Source organism: Chelonoidis abingdonii, chromosome 1 (assembly GCF_003597395.2).
Source record: "Chelonoidis abingdonii isolate Lonesome George chromosome 1, CheloAbing_2.0, whole genome shotgun sequence".
In the NCBI taxonomy this organism is placed as follows: domain Eukaryota; kingdom Metazoa; phylum Chordata; order Testudines; family Testudinidae; genus Chelonoidis; species Chelonoidis abingdonii.
This window is the reverse complement of record NC_133769.1, coordinates 157,729,494-157,751,913: the sequence shown is the minus strand read 5'-3', so window position 1 is coordinate 157,751,913 and position 22,420 is coordinate 157,729,494. Positions and strand designations below refer to the sequence as shown.

At 49.0% G+C, this 22,420-nt stretch overlaps 1 protein-coding gene across 2 annotated transcripts in view; it reads right to left on the bottom strand.

The window, feature by feature from the left end:
* The window catches only part of GPR156 (G protein-coupled receptor 156), a 49,536-nt gene extending 30,493 nt beyond the window's left edge, over positions 1-19,043 (bottom strand). Inside the window, exons 1-3 of one of the 2 annotated variants that reach the window (XM_075071866.1) lie at positions 18,786-19,043; positions 16,775-16,874; positions 11,367-11,467 (exon numbers count right to left, since the gene is read on the bottom strand). The gene's annotated coding sequence lies outside the window, so the exon portion shown is untranslated. The remainder of the gene's footprint in view (positions 1-11,366; positions 11,468-16,774; positions 16,875-18,785) is intronic. The other variant, XM_032799928.2, reaches the window with a different exon arrangement.
* Between the last annotated feature and the right edge of the window lie 3,377 nt (positions 19,044-22,420).

Below are 22,420 nucleotides of genomic sequence, written 5' to 3'. Positions count from 1 at the left end.
TCACAGTAGTGCCCAGAGGCCCTGATCAGGATTGGGGCCCCCTTTATGTTGAGTACTGCACAAGCTCATGCCAAGACACAGCCTCAAAGGACTGATTGTCTAGAAGTTATTAAATCATTTGTAGCCATAAGTATTTCCGAGCAAGGTGGAAGCGGGAAATTTAGCAGGGCTGCAGAACTTTAGAAGGCTGTCCACATGGGCAGTGGGGTGGGTATCGTAGGTAGGGGAGGCTGTGCCTCCCCAAACAGCCTAGTGTGGCCCCACCCACACACCAGACCCCATCCTGCAGTTCCCAGCGCTCTGCCCTGACTGGCCCAGGCTCGCTGGCCTGCCTCCCACAGGGACTGGGGGCGGCTGGTGGTGGGGCAGTGCTGGGGCTCAGACCACACCACCTGGTGCTCTGGGGCTGGCTGCACAGGAGCACGCGCTGCCCAGACCTCTAGGGCTGGGGGTGCTGCTGCTGTGCCACTCGGAGCACTTGCAAGAGGGGAATATCCTGGAGGATTTCACTCTGGCGCAGAAGGAAGGAAAGAACCGAGTCATGGAGCTGAAGGCCAGAAGGGACTCTTAGGTCATCTGGGCTGACATCCAATATATCGCAGGCCACCAGTGCCACCCAGCACCTACCACTAAACCCAACAGTGGAAATGAGACCAAAGAAAATAAGTTCCAAAGGAGACTAGACTATTATGGCCTTCAGGCAGAGAATAGGAGGGACCAAGGTGCACCAGCGCTCGATGCCCCTGAAATGGCAGGGAAATGATTAAGTCAGATATACTCAGATAATTCTGGCAAGTGCCCCACACCCACACAATGCAGAGGAAGGTGAAACCCCCTCCAAGGTCACTGCTAGTCTGATCTGGGGGAAAAATTCCTTCCTGACCCCACATATGGCAATCAGTTAGACCCTGAGCACATGAGCAAGAACCAGCCAGCCAAGCATGAGCTTGAGAATAGAAAGAGAGAATACTCGGTTCCATCTCAGAGCCCTGGCTGCCCTGCCCAGTGTCCCATCTCCAGCCTTCATCATCCCTGATCCTTCTGGGGAAGAATATATTTAAAAATTCCACCCTCAGAATATATTGGGGAAAAACAACCGCCTGCCAGCAGCCAGCTGAATCCCTGAAGCATGACACTTAGGGGCACAGGCCATAAACCAGAAGTGAGCTCTGGGCTGTTGGGCCCAGTGCCCCCACACCATCACAAGCAACCCAGGCATACAACTGCTCTCGCAAATTTGTCCAGCTCTCATTTTTGTCATTTGCTCTCACAACTCCACCCCTCTGTTAGAAACCTTTAAATTTCTGGTCTAAATTTGTTCATGGCCAGCATATACCCATTTTTTTGGTACCAACATTGTCGGTTAGCTTAAATAGCACCTCACCCTCCATGGTATTTACATCTCATGTATCTATAGAACACAATCATATCCCCTCTTAGGCTTCTTTTGCTAGTCTAAACAAGCCAAACTCTTCCAGTCTCCTCTCATAAGAAAGGCCCTCCATTCCCCTGATTACCCTAATAGCTCTTCTCTGCATCTGTTCCAATTTAAATTCAAACATGGGTGACTAGAATTGTATACAGTATTCCAAATGAGGTCTTCCCACTGGCTTGAACAAGCACACCAGAGAAGGCCCTTCTGCAGAGGCTCATCCCTGCTCAGATTCAGAGGTTTGGGGGCGCCATGCTGACCCTGTCACATGACTCCTCTTGCTCCCATGCGGACGAGGGGGCTCTCCAGTGAGAGTACCCTTCAGTTTCCATGTGTATGGCTACAATCTCTGCAGTATCATGAACTGACTGCTTTCAGCCATGATCTCATTATTTAGCAGCAGAAAAATTCCAGGGCAAATCTATACTGGATCCCTCCATGCGGGCTGCAGCTGACTTCTTGGGGATTCAGCTCATTTCAGCAAATAACAAAGTCATTAAATAAAGGACGAACACAAGCAGTCACACAATCACCTGAAATTTAATGCAATTTACGTATGGTCTTCAGTGCTTTGTTTAACAAGGAAGAGATTACTTGTACACTTAAATTAAACTTAATTTCGGTCTGGAAATAAAGCGTAAAATTTAGCAGAGACTTAATTAGCCACTGGAACAATTACCCAGGGTTGTGGTGGATTCTCCATCACTGCTAATTTTTAAATCGAGATTGGATGTTTTACTAAAAGATCTGCTCCGAGAATTATTTGGGGGAAGGTTCTATAGCCTGTGCTGTACAGGAGATCAGATTAGATGATCACAATGCTCCCTTCTGGCTTTGGAATCTATGGACCTATGAATACGCTTAAGTGTTTTTCTGAACGGGGGTCTGAGTGACAGTTTAGCTGTCGACACTGGACCAGTCTATTTATTAAGTAGGATTAAAAGTCTAACATCTCTCCGTTTTTTCTCTCTCACAGCGCTCTGGCTACTGGGTATTATATCATGTCACTCTGCAATGGTTCTCCTCATCACCTTAGTTTCTGTTTTCTCTTTGATTCTTTGTTGTGGGGTTTTAACAGCCCTCATTACCATTTTAGACATGAGGTCATATTTCTATTCAAGCATCCTTATTCAATTAGCATGGACAACATTTTTAATTGGCTTCCGCTACACAACCAGAAATGAGTCCAGTGTAGTTAGCAGTTGCAGAAGAGGGAAGAAGGGTGGTAGATCACTATTTATTTGCTCCTAACAATAGATTAGGTGAGTGCAACATTCAGACTTTTCTCTTAGCTGCTGTTTAACAGTTACGTATCTTCACGACTGTAGCCTAAATGCCAATCAGGTACATTGGCATGTAGATGGCCTTTCCTTCATGACATTGCTTTGTTTTCTCCACTGCATTGCTAGCTTCCCTGAGATAAAAATTAATTCCCTTTGGTCAGAAATATGGCCAGATTCTGGGATCCTTCCTCAGGCAAAACTCTTATGGACTTCAAAGCGTAAGGAAGAACTGGGTGAAAACTGAAAAAGGGTCTCATGATTTGACTTACGACTATTTAAGTTTTATTTTAGATGATCAAGGCTCATATTGCCACAGAACCTAAGGGCAGGTTCTCCGCTAGTGTAATTTGTGTAGATTCTGATTTACATCATCTGAGAATATGGCCCCCAGTAAGTTAAAAACATCTCCACAGGATTATCTGTATTTGTGAAGTATTCATTCCAGCATGGAACTGAGCCCCACACCTCTGCATCCAAAATGCAGGAGGGCTACCTCTTTAGTGAAAAGAGAAGCTACTGTTTCAGTAGTTGTCCTATATAAGCCTATTATTAAAAGGCTTATGCAAAAAAATTGTACATGTGTGTAACAAGGTACCCACAGTGTCCCTCCAGATTCAGTCCCTTGGCCCCTCTCCTCCATGAATCAGGGACACTCCAATCTGGTGCAACACCCATGTTCTTTACTCATGATCAGTTCCCAACTATATACAGGCTTTACAACCGCTTGGCCTACCACAGGACTGTATTTTTTTTTCCTTCTGAGATATCCCAATCCAAATACAACACAATTCTGCTCTTTCAAGAATCCAGCTGAGGTGTGGCAGGCCAGTGACAGCTCGTGCCAAGACCCCTAGGTCTCAACTGAACACAAACCAATACTTAGCTGGAAGCCATCTGGCTCACCTGTGTTAGTATTGTTAAAAAAGTTATTAGAATTCTAAGGAAGTATTAAGCTTTTATGAAATGTGTGTGAGTTGCTGCAAGCATTATAACATCTGTATCCCATGGTATAAGCTCATGGGCACCCCTTCCGCCCGAGGCCCCTGCCCAGCACCCCGTCTACCCCCACCCCCTGTGGCCACTGGCACTGTCCCAGGCTAGCATCCCCAGCCCCTCTCCACACACACACCCCGGAGTGCCAGGCAGGGTGGCCCTAGCCCCACCAGCCCCAGAGTACCAAACAGCACAGCCCCAGACCCCCAGTCCCAGAGTGCTGGACAAAATGGCCCCAGCCTCCCCAGGCAGCACCACCCAGCCTGACCCCCAGCAGGCCAGCTCCCTCACCCCTGAAGGCTCCCCCTAGATGGACAGGCAGCATGGCCCCAGCGCCAGGAAGATGGGTGGCGTAGCGTGGCCCCCAACCTGACTGCCCCAGCCTCTGGCACAAAGGGAACAGCCTTACAGCAAGCAGGATGGAGGCTGGGAGTGGAGCATGGGTGGGGACAATTCAGGCTATTTGGGAAGGCAGAGCCTTCCCATTCGTACAACACCTGCCACCCATGTATAAAGTAATATGTAAGCGGTTTGCTCAGTAACTGTAAATCACTAAACAGGAGAGAAGCATTAGCAAGTGCAAAATACTAGTTTCCAACAGGAGATGTTATCTTCTGCCCAGCCAAGGGAGGCCTATCAGCACCAGATGAACCAATGTGAAACTTTAGAGGACAAGAGACTTTGTTGATTGCCCCCACCAGCCCAGGAAGAGGAGCTGTGCAAGTAAATTGCTCCCAACAGCTGAACTGGCAACTCAAAGCAGAAGAGGGCAAGGAATAAAAAGTTTGAACAAGAAGGAAGTGTATCTTTTATGCTGCTTCAAATTTGAGGGGCAAGGATTACTAAACATAAGCAAAAGATCCCCAGTGCTTGGCCTGGGTTAGGCCTAAAGGACATAGAGAGCTTGCTTATTGCAGAATCTTCTATTATTTTTTGAAATTTAAGATTGGAACTCATTTGTGTGTATCTATGTTTACCACCTTTAATCTTGTAAATAACTCTTGTCTCCTTTTCCAATATAATAAATCTTTAGAAGTTATAGGATCCACTACAAACATTGTCTTTGGGCAGAGATCTAAGATGCAACTGACCTGGGGTAAGTGACTAGTCCTTTGGGACAGGGAGTAACTTGAATATTGTTGTGATTTTTTGGTGTAAGGGGCTGTCTATCACAATGGCAAGCTTACATGGGTGACAAGATAGATCAGAGCACCCAAACCATTGCTACTTTGACTTCAGATCGCTGCAGCAACTGCCACTTATATATCCCAGAGTCAGTCATTGAGGGTTTTTTTTAATGCAAATCAATGGAGAATTTTATAATCCAGTGCACAGATGACAGGTTGAACAAATAAAAAGGGATACTGTTGCAGGAAAAGTTTGGTTTGGATTTGATCTTACCAATGCACAGTGTCCCAGAGCCCTCAGACATGGTATCAGGATGCAGAGAGCTACAGAGAGAAAAGCACACCCATGGCAAATGAGCCATGTTATATTAATAGCCCAGAGCATGCTTGGTCATTCTCCCACTCTGTGTGTGGATTTCTCCCTGCCCATGAGAAGGTCACTGGAGCCACACGGACAGAGAGCCAGATAAAGCGGACACAGGACTCTGGAGCTGGTGCAAATACAGGACTGCTGCATGGGTGGCACTAGTCCCTACCAAATCTCCCAGACACAAGTACTTTCATATATCATAAGATCTGTATGATCTGGAGGCCAAAGCCCTGTTTCTTCCAAAGAGAGGCAAACCCCATCCCGCCCCACCATGAAGAAGTTCACAGGAAACTCTAAAGAAGCTCATGGAGTTCCTGCACAGAGGGTTGGGATTTCCCTGGTTGGAGTACAATTTGGACCACTAGTAGAGTATGGCCTGGCCTAAGTGAAAGGGCCAAGCTCTTTAGAAAGGAAATAAGTTAGTTCTGTGACTTCCCCCAAAGAGATCACCCCAGTGGTCTTGCACACCTAATAACAGATGGCCATGAGCTTCTCTCAGCAAGGAAAGCAAAGGTTGCACCGTAAATCCTATATGCTTACATCTTTATTCTCAGACCAAATTTTTCCAACAAGGTGAACCTCACACTCCCCAAAGAGGACCGCTTTGTATGCTTTGCTCCCTGCCCTGTATAGGGACCTGTGCAGAGCCGCACCATTCCTGAACTCTCCAAGCATCTGAGATTTTCCCTAGCACAGGGACTCCGACTGTGACAGTGCAGAAAGAGGGGGAGGCTCTCTGTACACTTCCCCTGCCCACCCAAGCCCTGCCCAGAGTGGCACACATGGGCTATGCTGTTTGTTAGCAACTGAATACAAAATAATATCTGAGAAATTCTAAGCAAAGGAACTCCTCTCACACGGGATGCAAGGCTGGAGGGAATGGGGGTAGGGACACCCATGTACCCATCGAGCCAGGTGTGGGGGATTCTCCATCACTGACAATTTTTAAATCAAATTGGATGTTTTTCTAAAAGATCTGCTCTGGGGATTATGTTGGGGGAGTTCTGTGCTACACAGGAGGTCAAACTAGATTATCACAATCCACGAATCTAAAAGGGAGCTTTGGGTTAAAAAAAAAATGTGTGGAAGCCCAGAGATCTAGCAATTGCTCTGCTTCAGGCATAACATGGAGAGCTGGCAGGGAATCAGAGCCTTTGCTCAGGAAGCAAAGTTCAAAGCAGGCTTTGCATTCCAGTGCACTGCTGCCCCTTCGCAGAAGAGGATTCTTCAAACTTTCCAAGGTCCTAGCCTCTCAAAAACACTTTCATGCTATTATGCAAATGGATTCAGTGCTGTTTCCATAAAAGCTGGTCACCAAGGACAATTAGCATTCATTAGTATGCAATAAAGTGCTGATGTGAATATTGCCAAAAGGCAACAGCCATCTCATTTGCTCTCCCTCCTCTAATTAGAGCTTGTGGAAATCACACTACTTCCTTTCACAGAAGCCCAGGAAAGCAAGGAGCATCAATCAAGCTTCAGAAAGCTGCCAGGCGAACTGGAGATGATGGCTTCTTTAAGGCCCCAGTGATAAGTCCAACATGGCAGCCCCAAGCAGCAGAACTCTATGTGACAGTGGCACCGGTACGGGGATGGGGCGGGGACCATAGCCCATCCACTTTTCCCCATGGCAGCCCAGCCAGGCCAGCAGCTGGTGTGGGCCATGCAAACCCTTCACCTGCTTGCAATGCAGGGGGGCTGAGAGCAGCCCCTGGCCCGTGTCCCTGCTCAACCCAGGACAGGTAGAGGTGGAAGGTCTGTGACTCTGTGTCAGCTCCTCGCAGCTGCCTGTGCGATTCTTCCCGACCCGGCTCTGGCTGGGAGGGGGGCCTCAGAGCCACAGTCTGGCCACGGGAAGAGCCACACAGGCAGCTGTGGGGAGCCTGGATCCCTCCACCTGCCCTGAGTGGGGGGCCCAGGGCTGCTCTTGCCGGACCCCCTGCACCGCAGGCAGGTGGAGCATCCATGTCGTGGCTCTCCACAGCTGCCCATGTGGCTCTTATCAGGACCAGGTGATGGGTCCAAGGCCCCTCCCACAGCCAGAGTCAGGTTGGGGAGAGCTGCGTGGGCAGCTGTGGGGAGCCTGGGTCCCTCCACCTGCCTTGGGCGGGGCATCTGAGGGGCAGGGACACAGGCAGGGGGGTTGCTTTTGGCCTCACCCCAGGTGCAGGGCTCCACAGCCCCGCTCCGACTTCTGGTTTAGCCGGGGCAGAGTCTCCGAGGGGAGGAGGACAGGGCCTTGGGGGTGAGGGCATCTGCCTCCCCACCCCTTTTGGGAAGGCTCCAATGCCTTTGCTATGCAATGGCCAGTGTTGCAGTGCAAATCACATCACTCCGCAGTAATAATTAGGGCTGGTGCCCTGTCACTTGCAGTTCACTGCTGCACTCAGCTCCAATCAGGAAGCTCAGGTGGCCATCTTGTCAGCTCTCATACACAAAACAGAGCTGGCACATCAATGAGAAGCCCGAGTGTTGCAGGAAGTGGTGGTTGTGATGCAACAGGCACCCTTCCTTCAAGTCAGTGTTGAACTAATGCTGCAATGTGTCAGATTAACAATGGTGGGTCAGGTTTATGTGCAGGTATCTGTGTTTTCTGAGGGGGACTGTGATGGGGTGTGTGCCCCATAAGTAGTTAATAGAGCCCTATGGAGACTGCGCAGGAGGCAGACAATTAGAGAAGGACTGCGAGAAGCAGCCAATCAGAGCTGGGCTGGTCCATATAAGAAGGGCTACAGAGCACTCCCTGGAGCTTGAGGAGGGAGAACTGGCTGCATTGCAGGTGCAGAGCAGGATCATGAGAGTGAGCTCGTGGCTGACTGCTGGCATACTGAGGCCCTGAGACAAGGGCAGAGAAGCTGCTGGGAAGTGGCCCAGGGAAGTAGACTAAGACGTTGAAGCAGATGCAGCATGCGGCTACCATCTACAGGGTCTCTGGGTCAGGACCTGGAGTAGTGGGTAGGTGTGGGTCCCCCCTGCCCCCACTCACCACTGGGGAAGTGGCTGGACAGTGGACTGCTGTGCCCAAGGAAGTGGGGAGCACAGAGTGCAGCATAACCAAAGGGCTGCGTCATGAAGAGGATGCTGTGGTCCTGGGACATCCAACAGGGGGTGCCACAGTGGTGAGTCACACCCCATTCCACTGACACAAAACTGAAGCACATTGATTGTTTGCAAGTTGTCTTCCCCCCTCCTTTTCTGGGCTTCTGTCACTTTGACATATTTGCATGAATATAGCTGAAAGGGTTTTGATACTAGAAACCAGGGGTGAGCTTGAGCCGGTTCACACCGGTTCGCAGGAACCGGTTGTTAAATTTAGAAGTGGTTTTAGAACCACTTGTTAACTGGCTTCCCTGTGAGGGAAGCTTTGATGGGCTCTGGCCAGGAAGCATGTAATTCCTCCTCCCGGCACCAGGGGGCGCTGCGCTGCGCTGCAGGAGCCATGTGGGCTGCCTCCCTGCCCTGTTGGCGGCGGCGGCGGCTGCTGCTGCTGCTGCTCCTTGGACCTCTGGCCCTGGGGCTCCTGCTGCTGCATGGTGGGGTCCCGGCTGAGTCGTGCTGCTGCCAGCCACTCTCCCCATGTGAGTACCCGCACCACCTGCCCACAGCCAGCCCCTGTTGCAGCCAGCCCATGTCACACTCCCTGCCTCCAGCTAGCCCTGCCCCACGCCCGTGTCTGCAGCCAGCCCCATGTCCACTGGTGCCCTGCTTCTCAGAGCAGTAACCCTGCATACCTGCTTCAATGAGGGGGGGCAGGGAGCAGCTGGGACCCACACATGTGCACACCCTAGGGTGACCAGACAGCAAGTGTGAAAAATCAGGATGGGCGTGAGGGGTAATAGGAGCCTATACAAAAAAAAGACCCAAAAATTGGGACTGTCCCTATAAAATTGGGACATCTGGTCACCCTAGCACACCCCAAGGGAGTGGCGGGGACCCACACATGTGAAACAGAGTTCATTTCCAGTTCAGGCCCATCTTTTTAAAAAAGAACTTTAGGTAGGGTTAACATACATCTGTATTTTCCCGGAGATGTCAGGCTTTTCAGTTTTTAAATTGCTGTCTGGGCGGAATTTTTAAAATTTAAAAATTCCTCCCGGAAAAATACGGACGTATGGTAACCCTAGTGGTATAAAATACATACTATGGCACATCCCTTAAATCAGAACTTTTAGGGAACTGGTTGTTAAGATTTTAGCAGCTCATCACTGCTAGAAACCCATAGCCTCCAATTTCAGGCAAGATCTACACTACAGACCTATATCGGTATAACTGTGGTGCTCAGGGGTATGAAAAATCCACACCCTTGAGCAATGTCGTTATACCAGCCTAACCCCCCATGTAGAGAGAGCTATGTCATCAGGAAGGCTTCTCCCATCGACATAGCTACTGTGGCTGAGAGAGGTGAATTAACTATGCTGACAAGAGAAGCTTTCCCGCTGGTGTAGCAGCATCTTCACTTAAGCGCTTCAGCTTCTAAGAAGTTAAATTAAAACTTCAGCTTCTAAGAAGTTCTCAGAAAGTAACGAGAAGGTCAAGCTTTTTGGTTATGCCCATTAGGCTTGTTAGGAAACAATAAGCTAGAGGGGGAGGGGAAGGGAAACAAGTGAAGTCATTACTGGTTGGGGAGAGGGGTGTAGCATCTAGACCAGGGGTTGCCAACCTATGGCATGCATGCCAAAGACGGCACGCGAGCCGATTTTTAATGGCGTGCTGCTGCCTGCTGGGGTCCTGGCCGCCAACACCATTCAGCCTGCTGCCAGATCCTGCCCAGCTCGTTCTTCTCCGCCAGCATTTGCACATGCTTTCCTGACCTCTGTCACTTTCGGCAGGAGGTTGTGTTTCCAGGTTAGTGTTTTCGTACTGCTACCTGGTGTCACGGGTCTGAGCGGCCCTGCCAGCAGGGGCAGGAAGAGGGACCTGGCCCCACAGGAGTTGCAGCGCCCGCGAGGCTTGTAAATGGGGAAGGGTCCTGGGTCCCAGCTGCGCCGTGCACCCACCCGCCCAAAGCACGGCCAGCCCCGCTCCCTGGACTTGGCAGGCTGCCCTGGGGTTGAAGCCCTGGTGCCAGGATGAACTCAGCTCGGTACTGGGAAAGGCCACGTCCCACAGCCCGAGCCCAAGCCCAGGAGCTGCAGTTCGCCACCTGCTGGACCCTGGGAACAGCTGGGTCATGCCTCTTTTCCTACCCCAGGTCACTGGAGTCTGCTCCCCTCTGGCACTGAAGGCAGAACTCAGGAGTCCGGAGCCCTAGTCTCCATCTGCCCCCCACTCCCTCGAACAACTAGAGCCCAGCTGGAAACCTAGGAATCGGGAGTCCTTGCTCCCAGCACTCCTCCCCTGAGCATTAGACACCAGCCCCTTCCCAGAGCCTAGGAGTCCCAACTCCCACCCCGCTCCATTCCCCCACACACACAGCCCAAGCCCCTGCCCTGATCCCTGCACCCCCGACATCCTCCATCCCTCTGCTCTGATCCCTGCACCCCCTCACACATACCCAGCCCTGACTCCTGCAGTCCAACAACCCCAGCCCTGACCCCTGCCCTCCCCACATGGCCCCAGCCCCCTGCCCTGACTCCTGCACCCTCCTCACACACACCCAGCCCCCTGCCCTGATTCCTGCACCCCCCCATACCCAGCCCCCCCACACTGCCATGTCCTGACTCTTGCACCACCATCTCCCCCCCCAACCCCAAGCACCAAATGGGAGCTCCTGCACTGCCCCCCCCCACATTCCCACCTGCACCCCTCACACCAAATGGGAGCTGCCCAGGTAAGCACTCCACACCCAAACCTTGTGGCCCAACCCTGAGCCCCCTCCTTCATTTTAGCTCCTGGACAGCCCCTACACCCAACCCCCAGCCTGCTCCTTCACCCCCAGTCCTGTGCTCCGTGCACTCCCACCCTCAGCTCAGTACAAAGAAAGAGGAAGAGAACGGGCCTGAATGGGGGAGAATATAGGTACCTACTCTATGTGGGCAGGGCTGGGATCCCTCCTCTGGTGGGAGATATTTCCACATAAATAGACCCAGGTGGCCTCTTTCAATTTTTAAATGTCTCACCATTTTGCTGCTAATACCCAAGCTTATTAAAACTATGATTTTTAAAAAAAATCTAATTTCTTGCCACTGATGCTGCTTGTTTGTTCTTTGCATTTTGTTTACCTTGAGAGAAGAAAGTAGGCTGGTCAATTACATTGTTTTTAGGCAATTTCACTTCCTGACTTTCAGAGTGAGGGAAGCCCAGCTGTGTTTGGCTTCATTCACTGCAGCAAAAGGTATTAATGTAAAAAAAGTGAACTTAGTTTCATTAGCATTGAAATATAAAGTTATCACTATTAAGTTCTAGGATGTATAAAACCTAGAGAGAGAGAGAGAGAGAGAGAGATAGTCCAGGCCCTTTAACTCCATGATCTACTGTTTATATTCAGCAATAAAGGATATTTATATGCACCAAAAAAAAAAGCACTCAGAATTTCTGTAGAATTATCCTCATGGTTCAAAGTGCTAAGCACTCAAAATCCTCCACTACAGAGTTAAGAGCTCTTTTCACCTTGCAGAATATTTGCCTAATCCTATTGGCAGTATAGTGATAAGCACATCAGAAGTACACAGAGAAGAGATGGATAGATTCCCAAAGAAAGAAAAATGGGAAATAAAATTTACAGTAAAAGGAGATTTGGCGCAAAGACGCACTGAAGCTGCTTATGACATGAAAAGAATTTATTGGATGGAGGAACAAGAGTCCTTGGCTCTGTAGTGGACTCTAAACAATTCCATACCATCTAAACAGCCCCTCCCCATAGTGAAGCCTCCTATGGTGACTGCTGAATGCCATGTGTCAGTCCGCAGCATGGACTAAATGAAGAAAAACTGTAAACAGCTCTGCCTTCCAAAAGCAACAGGGAGACAATGGAGCCCCCGTGTTTGGATTCTCTTTTTTCATCATGCTGAGATAATCCACAGCTCCAGGCGACAAGCGTGGCAGCGCTCACAGCACTTTCCCTAAGTATCAGGCAGGCTCTGCAAATGCAAAAAGTGAAACAGCAAGAGATCTTACCTAGAGTGGCTCCACTGAAAGGGTTGTTTAGCGCAGAGGTTCTCAACCTGTTTCTTTCTGAGGCCCCACTCCCACCCCAGCATGCTATAAAAACTCCATGGCCCGTCTGTACCACAACAATGGTTTTTCTCCATGTAAAATCTATGGCTGGCATTAAGGGGTAGTAAGCAGGGTAATCGCCTGGGGGCCCATGCCACAAGGGGCACCATGAAGTTAAGTTGCTCATGCTTCAGCTTCAGCCTCAGGTGCTGGAGCTCAGGGCCCCAGGCTGCAGTCCTGCATGGTGGGGCTTCAGCTTTCTGCCCTGGGCCCTAGTGAGTCTAACACCAGCCATGCTTGGCAGACTCCCTGAAACCAGCTTGCAGCCCCCTAGGGGACCCCAGACCCTTGGCTGAGAACTACTGGTTTAACTTCCCTTGGCGTTCCAGTCCAGGGGCCTGTTTTAGTGCAGCATTCAGGCCAGGGGCTTGGGATCACTGTTGTTGCAGAGGCTGGACCCTAAATGGCTGAGGGCAGGGAGAACTGCAAATTATTCAACTGCAAACAAGCTGGACAATTAAGAAGCAGCCCTAACCAACAACTTTGTTTGAAAGGCTGCAGGTCATGACACCAGATCTCAGGGAGAGCTGTAGCCACCTCCACTGAGATGTCACTGTTTTGAGCTGAATCACCTGTGCAGTGGGGAAGGGAATTGTGATCACTGCCCCCAAACCCAGGTTAATAACACTTGGGCAATGTTGGGGTTTATTAGCTTTTTTCAGGCCTCAATCAATAAAGAGAGATACCAAGAGCAAACTAATCTACTAAGATTACTACACCCCCCAGATCTAATGCGATTGTTCAAATTTTGTCACTGTGTGCAAGATGTTCCTCCCCATGATGGTGCCCCCCCATACAGGGGGCACCTGCTGAAGGGGAGGACATGTGACCTCCCCAGGTGACTTCTCCCCACCCTGCTCCCAGTCGAGGGGCCCTGTGCTCTCCCTGTCCCCTCCCCATCCTCCTGGAGGGACTCTGTCCTCCCACTGTGCCAGCTCCCCCCGCATGTTCGGCTGCTCTCCCTAGCAGCCAAGCCCTGGAGTCACTCCAGGATACTGCCTGGTGCAGCACAGCAGCTACCTGGGAGAGTGCTGGGCTGCCTCCCACCCAGGCTTGGCGTCCGGGACAGCAGCTGAGCGAGTTGGAGCCCCCCGCCCTCTGGCATGCCCTGTGCGCAGCAATAGCTGGCTGCGAGAAAGCGTGGCTGGGGAGGGGGCAGCGAGTACTTCTGGGCACAGGAGCCAACTTTGGGCATGCCGGAGAGGCGGGGAGGGGGGCTCCAGCTCACTCAGCCGCTGTCCCCAGAAGCTGAGCCTGGGCGGGGGGCAGCCTGCTGCTGCCGCAGCCAGGCAATCTACCAGTCAGCTGCTGAGCTGCACCAGACAGCATCCCAGGCAGCATCGCTGGAAGAAACTCTGGCCCTGTCAATTCTCTTCCAGCTCTGGTCCCGCACCTTCCTCTCCCTGCTGAAGGGGCACTTGACCCTTCATGCCCCTCCCACGAATCACCTCTCGTCATGATCGATCACACCACTGCAGGGCATGTTGTTGAAACACAGTGTTGTGATTAAAGGTTACATTGTGCCAATGCAATGGCATGATGCTGGGAAACTTACCATCATGACGGAATCATCTGACCGCCAAACACTGACTTCAGCGCACAGAACAGAGGATAATAGTACATCATGCACACACACATGCACACCCTGTCCCCATCAAGCAGAGGGCATAAGGGTGCACACGCATAAGTCCATTACCCAGCATAGATGCAGAGGAACTCTGGGAGAAGGAAACAACCCTCTTACATTTTAATGAAATAATGAAATGAAATTAGACCTTTTATTACTTTAAAAAGAAAATCTGTAGCCTCTGTTTAGCCACAAACAGCAACAGGGCAAACCACAACACTCTGGCTACGTCTACACTACCCACCGTATCGGTGGGTTACAATCGATTGCTCAGGGATTGATATATCGCGTCTCATCTAGACGCGATATATCGATCCCCGAGCGCGCTTATATCGATTCCGGAACTCCACCAACCCCAACGGAGTTGCGGAATCAACAGGGGGAGCCACAGACATCAATCCCGCGTGGTGAGGACGGGTGAGTAATCCGATCTTAGATATTCGACTTCAGCTATGTTATTCACGTAGCTGAAGTTGCGTATCTAAGATCGATTTTCCCCCGTAGTCTGGACCAGCCCTCTACCACCCACCAATGTGTCTCACACCAAACCTCTTGGTACCAGCACACTTCAGTCCCTGTGCCTGTAAGTCCTTATCTCCTTTGCTGAGAATGCCTACTAGGGGATCAGATGTGATGGTGATTTTGTGGACACTTGTCCACTGGGAACTGGACTGACGCTGCCTTCCCCCAGACTCATTTCATACAGATCACCAAACACCCATGAAATGATCATCGCTTTTCAACCCTGCTAGCCCAGCCTGGATTCCAAGTAGTCCCCTAGAGTGAAGGATGAGCTATTCTACCACCAGCACCATGAGCCTGCCAATCTTTTGAAATATTTAACTATAGTTTCTACATCCTGACACCTGCTTCCACTGCCCAATAGAGGAGCCACTCTATGCTGCTTTGTGCTTTCTTACTCCAATATAAGATAAGTATCACTGAGGACAATGAATATTTCAACAGATTCAGACTCTGAACCAGGCATCTCTCTTCTCATGAATATTTAAACTCCTCCATAGTACAAACCCCTGAATGCTCTACTCATGAGAGTCAAAGCTACTGAGGGCAGCCACCTGTGCTCTATTGTCTTACAGGACAAAGACGTGTCATGATGTTGTATCATGACGGTCTGACATTTGCATTTGTTCACTGTAGCTCTAAATCAACATGCTGTGGACTATTACCCTCATAGTGGGATACAATATCAGGGGCATACTGGCATATACTCATCATGCCTCAATAATCTAGGTTTGATATCCATGGACAACCATTTTTCCTCTATAACTTTCCAAGACATTTCAGGTTCCTTGTGATGTCCTTTCCCACTGTTCGGAGATTTCATCTTGCTTGGCTGTTGAATGATTACTCATCTCTGTGCCACTGGGCACAGCTCTCAATTACTGCTGCTTCATCCTTTGTCCAATGTCCAGCTATACAGTGATGGGCCATGCAAGGACAAGTCAGAGTGTCATACATTCCTAAAGTTTAAGGCCAGAAGGAATCATCTAGTCTGACCTCCTGTATATCACAGGCTGCCAACGCCACCCAGCACCCAGTGTTTAATGTGCAGGCCTACTCTGAAAAGTGATTCTAAAATGGCACTGTGGGGCTCTGGTTTATGGTCCTCAGTGATATTTATACCAAATGTGCTCATTCTGCAAGTCAAATGAGGGGTTTCTAAATATCAGCCCTGCCAACTGACCCTGGGATCTGAGGGTCATGCTGGGCTCTTTCCTTGTCACCTCCATCAGCAGCAGTAAAGATTCTGCAAGATAAATTATGCCTCCTCTGTGACACCTACTGCCATTGCCTTCAATGAGTTTGCACAGGTGTCACCAGAGCATGGTGAATAATTATGCAATGATGCACAAAGAAGGATAGCCTACAGCTCTCCCCCTCTTAGCTGTGCTGTTTCTGTAGGGCTCACAGGAGTAAAAGGCAGTAAAACCTGATTATTTATTTGATTTATAAAACAACTGGCATCTAGCTCACACTGCAGGTGTAGGGGGACAATTAATTAAAAATACAATGTAATTAATCATTAAAGTCAGCAGCTATACGCCCAAGAGGAAGAGCTATGGAGAAAGAAGGGATTGTTTTTAGATAAGTCACTTTTCAGAGCAGAACAGTGCTCTAAGGATGCTCTAAGCCAGGCTTCAAGGTAGAGCTACTGTTTTCATGAGATCCCTCACAATAGCACCCAAGCATTCCAAATATACTGAGGTCTCCTTAGTAACTCCGGGAGCTGAGCAAAGCAGCACCGCTACAAAAATCTGATTGCACAAATTTCAGGATGGTTGATAACCCTAGGAAGTGTAACATCTTTGTTCAGGGCTGGGGCAGCTGTGGAATTTAGTTAATAGTTGTGTTGCTGATGAAGAGGCAGAATGGGGCCCAGCTTGTTCCTCCATAGTTATGTTGGCCTAATAGGAGTAAACATTTTTTTGTGGCAGTAAAATCAGATGCACAGATCTGAGAGCCAGAAGGGGTGATAATGCTCATCGAATCTGACCTCCAGCATACACAAGCCATAGAACTTGCCCCAGTGATTCCTGCATCAAATCCATATTTACTTGTTGCACTAGAACATAAACACCCAGGCTCAAGTCCAGATCCTCAAAGGCATTTAAGCACCTAAGAACCTCTGAGGATCTGGGGCTAACTGTATAGTGTTGGGGTATGTATGAAAGATACATACAAAATGCAGTTATGCTATATGTATAAGGCGATGGAGGAGATACACAAAGGATGCATAAGAAATGCCAGCTGTAATACAATACTTACGGCTTCTAACAGACAACTCCGAGTTACCTGGGATCTAATTTCCTACAGGCAACATTTTCAGCGGCAGGCAACTCTCAGACCTTTCTAGTCTGCAAACTACCTGCAATGGAAAATTCAGGCTTAGGCAAAGGCCCCTAGAAAAAAAATTAAACTGCATTCTCTGAAATATGCAAAGGGGCAAGAGGTCCGAGGTGCTAAGCTCCCTTAACTCCCAGGAAAGACATGTGAAGTTGAAGAGGCTCAGTCTCTCTCAGGCTTGGGTGCCAAGTGCTTCCCAGTTTTCCCATTGCTTAGAAGTAGAACAACAATGATGGTTCAACACTGAAAGGCACATCAGCTTCCCTCTCTCTCTTCCCTGATGCTGACTGATTGTACAGCAACTTTAACAGTAGGGTTGCTCACATCTCATCCCCTCTCACCATCCCAGCCCAAAAATAAAATACACAATCCAACAAACTTTCTGAGGACATATGGCCTTCTGTGAAACAAGTAGTTGAACAGATCCGTAATTTGGCATCTTGCTACCAAATCTTCTTGCCAGAAGTCCCTGCAGTTACCAAGCACCAGTAGGATCCCACTACAAACAGGATCTTTCCAGAGGACTGCTTTTAATTTTTAAAAATTGTTCAGTGAGGCACTCAGCTGTGTCACCACAAAATGCCAAACAACAAAGCAAAAATGTTTTTAATGCACTGTCTTTTAGAGAGCTGAGGTGTTTCCAGGATGCTGTCAACACGACTATGACATAATTGTATTTACACACAATAGCTTTTTCAGAAAAATTATCTGCAGCAAGACATTTGCAAGTTGTGGTTACACCTGCCTGTCACTTCAAAAAATGCCAGTCAGGCCCCAAATGCAGGTTTAGTAATTAACATAGGAGATATTTCTATTATCATGCAAATTTTACCTACAGTATTTGCAACCCAAACATTACTGCCCTGTGTTAATGCAGGAGAGTCAAGAAAGCACTGCTAATTCCTCTGTGAACATGTATGGAGCACTGCCTTAGTAATAAAAAGACTTAGACCAAAAGTATAACTGAGTTAAAAAAAGAATAAGAGGATAGGTCCATCAATGGCTATTAGCCAAGATGTTCAGGGATGCAATCCTGTGCTCTGGGTGTCCCTAAATCTCTGACTGCCAGAAACTGAGTCTGGACAACACGGCATGGATCATCATTCCATAATTGCCCTATTCTGTTCATTCCCTCTGAAGCATCTGGCACTAGCCACTATCAGAAAACAGGATACTGAGCTAGACAGATCATTGGTCTGGTCCAGTACAGCCATTCTTATGTTCTTAGAACGGATAAGTGGAACTAACTATTTTAGCTTGATTGTCCAAACTGAATGAAACGCAAAAGTAAACAGAACATTAATGTAGAAATGCAAGTCAGATTTTAACTGTCCTTCCATTTTAATAAATTACTACCTGAAGTTAATTCCCTGTGGTGTTAGTAACACTGGGAGGACATTTAGGTCCCAATCCTGTAAATGGTTCCACATAGAGTCTAGACAGATCCCTGTGCCTGCACAGAACTAGATGCAGGACCACAGCCTTATTTTTACAACTTTTTTTTAACCCTTTAATCTAGATAAATTAGTGAGCTGAATTTTCCATGAACTCTGCAAAAATTATCAACCCTCCTTCATCTCTATCTGAGCAGCCAGTGCATTTTTTGATTAAAATACACACACACATTAAAAAGAACAGTTTCTGTGCTTCTTGTTTAAAATTGTGTTTGCCCAGCTAGAGGAAGCCTGTACAATTCTTTATCCTCCACCCACAGCAAGGTGCAGGGAGGTTCCAAATAGCCCATCACCACTCCTGGCTGAAGAAAGAAAACCAGGTACTGTATGTAGAGCCCCCCAAAGTCTATCTGCCCCCCCACCCCGGAGAAGGGTCTGAGGCGGGGCGGGGGGGTGCCTCCCAAAAGGAGAGGAACTTGAAACAGACAATTCTCGCTCGGAGAAGGGGGTTAAGATGAACTAGAAACTCTCAGACTCACGCATCGGAGCAGGTTCTCTCCTCGGCCAGGTGCGGGGAAGGGGGCCCGTCACTCCTGCCCAGCAGGAGGCTGCAACGCCAGCCCCGGGTTCCCCTCTGTGCGCAGGGAGGCGAGCACATAGGTGGGGGGCTGACTGGGGAGAGTCACGACACCGGCGAATGTGTGGGGCTGGGGCGGTGGGTGCCCCGCGGGCCGAGCATTGTGGATGGGCGTAGAAAAGACGCCGCTGCCAGGCCGGCCCGCGCTGCGCTTCCAGGAGCCCGGGGCACCAGAAACGGGAGCAGGAAAGTCACTCGGCAGCTCAGCGCGGGGCCGGCTCCACTGTCCGGCAGCCCAGGGGAGAAGCCGGGCCGCACGGAAGGGAAGGAGGGGCCGCCCTGCCCGGCTCCGCCTGCCCGAGCGCAGCCCCCGCCCCGCTCCTTCCCCAGCTCCCCGCCCCGCGGGAAAGGAGCAGGAGCCGCGAAGCAGGCGGGAGGCTGTCAGAGCGCGCCCAGCCCCCGTCCCGCTGAGTGCGCGGGAAGCTCTCCTGTCCCAGGCCCTGGTGCGCCTCCTCGAGCAGGCTCAGGCCAGGCGCGTTTCAAACGAGCCCCCTCATCCCTAAAGGCTCCCCCGCCCCCAGCAGAACTGCAGAGCCAGAGACCAGCTGGGGGCATCACCTGGCTTCGGGCTGGGACGCGGGCAGCAGCCGTGTGACACCACAGGCCAGGGGCGCGAAGGAGAATGACCGAGCCGAGCTCACCAGGGCCGGCTCCAGGCACCAGTATTCCAAGCTGGTGCTTGGGGCGGCAATCTGCAAGGGGCGGCAGTCCCTGTTGTTTTGCCCCCAAGCAGCGCGCCGAATTGCCGCCGCGGATGGCGAGGGCAGTCCATGTGTCCTTAGGGTGGCAGGCACGTTTCTGCGGCGGCAATTTGGCAGCAGCAGCTTCTATGTTTAGCTGTCCCGGGCGGCTTCAGCTAAACATAGAAGCTGCCACAGAATTGCCGCCGCCGCAGAAATGTGCCTGCCACCCTAAGGGCACAGGGACTGGCCCCGCAGGCAGCGGCAATTTGGTGCGCTGCTTGGGGCAGTGAAAACTGTAGGGGAACCAAAGAGGCCAAACGACTGGACTTTGGCCAGTGGTGCTAATGACCCTGACTTTGTCATGAGTACCACAGGACTTGTAATGGCCAGCAGGAAAAGGCTCTCAGGCCTATACTGCCTCCAGCCGCAGCACCCCGACTCAATTCTGACCCAGCAGAAAGAATGACCTCAATTGAGCCACACACACTTTCCATAGACTTTCCCAGCCACATTTTGACTTATTTAGCTGGGAAATGCTAACAGAACCATAGTGCAACCTGCTAGAGCTGCAGATCTGATGCAGCCACTATAGCATAATCAGCACTGCTTCTAAGAGTGTAGTGAAAGCTGCCAGACTAACCGTTTTAGCATCATATTATTCTCTCTAATCCAGGGGTGGGCAACTTATGGAACGGGTGCCGAAGGCGGCACACAAGCTGATTTTCAGTGGCACTCACACTGCCTGGGTCCTGGCCATCAGTCCGGGGGGCTCTGCATTTTAATTTAATTTTAAATGAAGCTTCTTTAACCGTTTAAAAACCTTATTTACTCTACATACAACAATAGTTTAGTTATATATTATAGACGTATAGAAAGAGACCTTCTAAAAACGTTAACGTGTATTACTGGCACGTCAAACCTTCAATCAGAGGGAATAAATGAAGACTCGGCACAGCACTTCTGAAAGGCGGCCAACCCCTGATTTAGATTGTAGAATCATTAGAGCAGGGAGTATGCTTATACAGTGCCTAACATCTACTGTAAAATAATAATTGATTTATATTTGCTTTTTTTAAACATATTTTTATTGAAATTAGAGATGGATCAGAGCCCCACAGTTAGGGGGTTCTTGGCTCTCTGGTTTTGTTTTGGTTACGGAAACAAAGAAAAGCAGCTGTGTAGTTTGAACCTGAATTAGGAACCAAATTTGCCCAGAATTCAGGGATTGGATCCTGTTTTGTATCTAAATTAAATATTATTGAGACATGCACATCACACATCCCGAGAAAGGACACTTTCACCAGCATTACTGAAGGCAGCAGTTTGTAGCGTGGCCCACATCTTACTACAGTGATTGTCTGGTGGGCACCTCCTCTCCCATTCACAGCCTCAAAGCATCCCTGTGGCAACTACTTCCATAAGAAAGCTTAAGGGGTAGTATCCAATCTTGATCTGAGACATCAAAAAATGGAGTATTCACCACTTCCCATGGTAGTTTGTTCCAATGTTTGATCATCCTCACTGTTAAACATTTGTGCCTTATTTCTAACTTGAATCTGTGTGGCTTCAGCTTCCAGCTATTTGTTCTTGTTATGCTTTTCTCTGGCAGGTTAAAGAGCCCGTCAGTAACCAATATTTTCTCTATTTATGCAGTGTGATCAAGTCACCTCTCAGTCTCCTTTTTAATAAACTAAACAGATCGCCTCTCTCTGTAAGGCATTTTTTTCAGTCCTTGAATCATTTTTGTGGCTCTTCTTGGCACCCTCTCCAATTTTTCAAATCTTTTTTTAAATATAGATGCCAGAATTGGACACAATATTCCAGTATTAGTCTTACCAATGACATATATAGAGGTAAAATCCCATCTGTACTTCTATTCGCTTCTCCCCTCTTTATACATCCAAGGACTGCATTAACATTGGGAGCTAATGGTCAGTTGTTTGTCCGAAATCCTTTACAGAGTCTCAGCTTTCCAGGATACAGTTCCCCATTCTGTCTGTGCAACCTACGTTCCTTGTTCCAAAATGTATAGCCTTGCATTTGGCTGCATTAAAACTAATTTTGTTTGACTGGGCCCAGTTTATCCAGCAATCCAGATTGCTTTATTCTCATAATTTACTTATCTGCTATTTTCTGTAATTTGCAAATTTTATCAGCAGAGATTTTATATTTACTTTCAGATCAAATCCTTAACCAAAACAGAGCCAGATCTCTCACATACACAATTAAAAATGTCATAGAGGAATTTTCAAACTAAGGGCTGGGAAAAGAAATGACAGGTAAAGAGGAGCACACAGTTTGAACAGAGATATCCTTTAGAGGAGGATTTATTAAAGAGGATTCTCTATATCCCAGTAAAGAGAAGAGGACAGAAGTTGATTAAGTACAGGTAGAAACTCGAAAGAAACAGTCAAACACGAGAAAGACCCATTCAATTGCATCACAAGAAGGCAGACAACTATTGACAAATTTTATAAATGCTTGTATACGAATGCAACCAGTCCAAATACTACAGTGGGTGACTTGAATTCCTGGTATTAAATGAAGATAATGATACAATAGGCATCACAGAAACTGTGCAGAAGAATGGGTAGGAAAGCCAGGGAATCATAGAATATCTGGGTTGGAAGGGACCTCAGAAGGTCATCTAGTCCAACCCCCTTGCTCAAAGCAGGACCAATCCCCAACTAAATCATCCCAGCCAGGGCTTTGTCAAGCCTGATCTTAAAAACCTCTAAGAAAGAAGATTCGACCACCTCCCTAGGTAACCCATTCCAGTGCTTCACCACCCTCCTAGTGAAAAAGTTTTTCCTAATATCCAACCTAAACCTCCTGCACTGCAACTTGAGACCAT